Raw genomic sequence first — 5,366 nt, 5'->3', positions numbered from 1 at the left:
TTGTCTGCTTCAGTTTCCTTAACTGTAAAATAGTGTTCAAAATAGCCCCTGCCTCCCAGGGTTGTTATGATGATGAAATGAGATATTTGCAGAACAATTAGAACAGAACCTGGCAGATGATAGGCCCTTAGTAAATGCATATTCCCTTCTAGTAGTAGTCCTTGATGATCTATCTTTATGATGTCATATTTACCTCCTTCCATTAAAAACTCAAGTTCCCTTCATTTTTTACATACACTCTATGCATTACAATAAAGATACATACTCTTCTTTCCAGTAATTTTCTCTTGTAATTTCTTGATACATCATTGCTATTCTTCTTTATACAATGACCATCAACATATTACATATTCATATGCAATAAAATAATTATCATGAACATTTATATAGTACTTTAAATTGTGTTAAATGCTTACATGCATTATCTCTTCTTTTATCCTCACAACAAACTCAGGACTATGCCCTATTTATAGGTAACATTTATTTTAAATAGTAATAGGGAAACTGAGGCAGAGGGGTCAAGTGACTTTCCCATTGTCACACAGCTGGTAAATGTTTGAGGTTAGACTCAAACTAAGGTACTTCCTGACTGCAAGGGCAGAATTCTATCCATTACACCACCTTGTTAGTCCATAACAAGTATGGCTGTCATACTTGGCCTTCATAGTATTAGGTTGAATTACCCCTTTTATATGGTTATTTTTCAATAGTCCTTGCCTGACAACTCCATTTTCATTTTGAGGCCCTCCTGATTATTCACCAGCAAGTCTTCAGGAAAATAGACACTTCCAAGACCTCTTTAAGTATAATTCATCCTGATCTAAAACCTCTGATCTTTTTTCTTAATGTTCCAAAGAAAAACTTCTTTGCAAACCATTCATCATTCATATCCAGAAGGAGTAATAAAAACACAAATCTGTACCCCTAGGTCCTTAGGCTTCCTTCTCAGGACTTCATTATCTCTAGAGATTCTTTCTAGGCTTCTTCTTGGCTGTACCATTTCATAGATCCTATCAACATTTCCAAAACTACGTTCTGTAGAACCTTGTCTCTCTGCATAATGCAAATAGGGGTTGCTTATGAAAATTTTGATACTACTGAGATTTAAAAAAAATACTAAATGTAAAATTACATACCTACCAAAATACAACAAATTCAATTTTCAGTACAAATTAGATTGCTTTCCTCCATTTTATGTTAATGTTCTCCTTACCTCAATGTAATATACCTCCCTTACCTAAATGGTATTCTTATACTAGAAGTCTCTAGATATTTATTTATAGACTCTGTCAAAATATTCCAAATCCCAGTGTGTTCTCTGACCAGATTACTTTTAGTAAATATGGATTTAGTTTTATTCACTAATAGTTTTAAAGACCCTTAAAGTTACTGAAATTATAAAGATATGTAAATATTATGTACAATTTTCACAAAGAAAACTTTTCAAGAATAACTATCCAAGAGTTATAACACCCCTACTTTACATTTGAGGTCAAATTTCTATGCTATAAGAATGCCCAAAGAAATAGATATATTTGCATTGAAACTTCCTCCCTCCTGGAAACATTTTGTAATAGTTTAAGAATTTAATGAATGAAGGCAGATAGACATCATAAAATTCATAGACTTTTTTTTTTTTTGTTGGGGGGATTCTAACTATCAACAACCAAAAGCTCACCTTTGTTCAAATGAGTCTGATTTTCCAAAATGCTGCAGTTCCTAAGTTACAAATAGTACTATTTTATGTGTTTCCAAAGCAACTCCTATTTTCCAGCTAAAAATGGTAGGACAAATTTTTCCCTAGGAGAACATTTTATTTTAGAAAGTGTGATTTCTTCTTCAAATGATAATTTAGGAGCTTAAAAAAAATTAATTGCTGTGTTCTGAGTAACAAACATCACAGTTCCCCCATAAACAAATTCAAATCGAACTCTTTCAGCATTCACTTCCTTGTGACATTATGAGGAATCATAGTGAGAGGCACTACCTTTTTTACATTTGGGCTTAATCTTAAAGCAATATTCTTTAAAAGTTGAGAAACAATTACGTTATTTTTCTTAAACAAGACAAATCATATGCAAAGGTGAAAAAACCTTTACTTTTAAGTTATAAACTGCCTTAAAAACAAAAGGCAAAATAAAAGTTTTTTGTTGAGTTTACACAATTAACAATTTATGTTATATAAATGAAAATGTTATTTTGCACTTGAAAGTATAATTTTCATTTATAGTTAATAACAATCTGTGATCTGTGGGGTAATGAGTTGCAAGTTGTGGTTTTCAGTATCACAGATAACTTTGGTTGCTGTGGTTTTGCAATATCATTTCCTGATACTTTTTTCAATTGTGGTTTTCATAATCATTATTTGATAGTGATGTAGCTGTGGTTTGATGCCACTTCAGTCTGGACAGAGATAGTTACTTACAGGTTTTGCTCTCTTTTCATTCTATAGCTTTCCAGTAATTAAAAATAAAAAGATGAGAACTTTAATGTTAAATGGTATTAATGTTCTCATTAAGATAAAAAGATGAGAAAATTCTAAATTTAATAGTCTTAGTCCATTTAAGTCATCCATAGTTTCTTCATAAGACATTGAAAGGGCAAGTTGAACTTATTTTACTACATACACTATTGTACATAATATTCACCACAAAATCATCAAGAGATTCTTAACTTTATGTTTCTTAACTTTAACATATTTTGGTTTCCAAGTAGTTTACCATATGAAGATATTTGTTTCTTCTTGACTTTTCCCATTTAACCATATCTAGGGTCAAAGGCAGGTAGCTAGGTCATACAGAGGATAGAGTGTCTGGACTGAAATCAGAAGACTCTCCCTCCTCAGTCCCAATCTGGCCTCAGACATTTACTAGCTGTGTAACCCTGGACAAGTCACTTAGCGTTGTTTGCCTCAGTTCCTTATATGGAAAATGAGTTAGAGAAGGAAATGGCAAACCTCTCCAGTAAGAAAGTTTTGCTAAGAAAATCACAAATGGGGTCTCAAAGAATCAGAAACAACAGGAATATTTTCATTTATGATATTTTAATTCTAGAGGACATACTTTTATTGACTATTGTCAGAAATTGACCAGTTTTCTAAGAAGATCTTCAAATCTCCTGATTTTTAATACATCCAATCTGAAGCATATCAATTTAGCTGAAATGACTTGAAAATGAAGAAAGGAAAAAAAGTCATCTGTCTCATTTATTCAAGAAAACAAAAATAGCCCAGCTTTTAAGAGTGCTTATTGTCTTAATTTGTTGGCTCTTTTGGGGCAAAAACTTTGCCATTTGCTACATCTTCTGTTACTAAAGTACTATCACACCATCTTACATAATAGAAATACTAATGATAATTTAACAATGTGCTAAATTGTTTTTCAGTTTCCTTGTATGTGTCATTTACAACACAACTATCTTACACCTTACCAGAAGGTATCATTCTAAGGATACAAATGACTCTCATGAAATTATCCCCTGCATGATACAGGGCCTGAATCATGCTCAATCAAAAGAGGCCAGACATTGACCCCCAAGCCCTTTTAGGGTATCAGATTTGGTAGGACTCATACCAACACTACTAATTGAGCTAGTAACCTAAAACAAAGGCAGTGTAAAATCTTGAATCAGCATGAGTGTCTTTAACAACCCTCTAGGGACCCAAATCTGGGGAATAAACCTCTCAACTCAAGGGGAGTTTAGTGATCTCACAAAGCAGTGTGCTCCATTCCATCCCCAAAAGATTTCTCATGAATAAGAATAATTTTATTCCTCCTTCTAGCACTCTGGAGGATATTTTTAATACTAATGAATATGAAAAAAAACTTTACTTGGTTAAAATCTTGATTAGGCAAAGGGGGTAGGGGGCTCACTTTAAAAAACAAACAACATTCTTTTTGTTCCTTATTTGCAAGGTGCTTCAATTATCTCAGAGATGAATCAAAAGGTCAAGGACCCAGAGGTCCAGCAATCAGCCACGGGGGCTACTTGGAAAATTATAGTGAGACAAAATTTTTTATTAATTATGTGCCACTTCACAGTCACAGATGAACTTGGAGATGAAAGACCCAAAGACCTGGTTTAATGGGGAAAAGGAGGAGGTGTTAGGCCAGACAGAATGATAACTTCCCCAGAAATCATTATAATAAAACCTCTTGTATACCATGCTTACTTGAGGTTAGATGCCAGAGGTGATTACATTATAAACAGCTCCTTGTATAGGAAATGTCATATTTTCCACTTAGGGCCTAACCATCTAGCAAAACCATCCTTTGCCTTGTAGAGTGTCTGTCTCACACACCCAGGCACCCTTAGAGCCAAATTGCTGAATATGACTCTACTATGGAAAACTTTAGGTGGGCTGGGAGGCCTTCCAAGTGCTCCTTGGACCACTAACCATCATCACTGGATCTGGCAGATTGGGGATGGATGGAATCTGTGTCTGCAGCAGTTGCCAGGGAGAGTTAGAGATGAAGTAGTCTCTCCTGAGATCCAGAGCAGATGAGAAGACTTAACTCTTCCCAAGAACACACAATTGGCATTTGTGATCTTCTAGCTCTCAGAAGACTTTGCCAATGGCCTAACCTTCCTGCCAAGAAATGGAAGGGGAAAAAAAAAAAAAAAAAAAACAAGGGAGAGGGAGGAGGGGACAGCCACAGAGGTGGGAGGTTGGGGTGTTATTAGTGAAAACATTAAGTTACTGGCCGATTTGATTTCCTCATCTCTTTGTGTTTCCGTATATAGGTAGGCACTGAGGAAGGGGTGTTGGGGAGAGCCAGGAGGAGGCTGTTTGGAAGAAGTTTCGAGGTTGGGTGGGAGAAGAAGAAAAATAGAAAGCATGGGTGGAAGGGACAGTGATTGCACCATCCCAAGATGTGACGCCCGCAGCCTATGACCCACAGACCCATAAAAGTCCTCAGACCCCCAGCTCCACTATTCCCCTTCCTCCTTCCCCACCCTACACACCCTTCTCCTCAGCGTCCCATCCCACCCTTCCCGGCCCAAACTGGGGTCTGCATTTTGCATCCGGACTGGCTTCGGACGCAGCCAATCCTCCTTTGGCTGATGGAAAACTCTCCCCTCCCCACGGCCTCGGCGAGCCCCTCCCCTCCCGCTCCTCGGCCACCTCCCGCAGTCAGGCAGAGTGGATCGCAGCCCCGAGAGCTGCGGCGGCGGCGGCGGCGGCAGCAGCAGCGGCGGCGGCTACAGCATCTGCACAGCAAAGCCTGGGAGAGAGAGGGGGAGAGAGAGAGCGGGCGCGCTCCTCCCTCTCCCTCCCTCCCTCCCTCCTTCTTTCTCTCTCTCTTCCTCTCTCCCCCTCTTCTTCTCTCTTCCCTCCCTCCCTCCTTCCTTCTCTCTCTCCTTTT

This window comes from Petaurus breviceps, unplaced genomic scaffold (genome assembly GCF_028583685.1).
Source record: "Petaurus breviceps papuanus isolate PSGF00001 unplaced genomic scaffold, PetGlider_PUasm1.0 98, whole genome shotgun sequence".
Classification (NCBI taxonomy): domain Eukaryota; kingdom Metazoa; phylum Chordata; class Mammalia; order Diprotodontia; family Petauridae; genus Petaurus; species Petaurus breviceps.
This window is presented reverse-complemented; position numbering follows the sequence as displayed.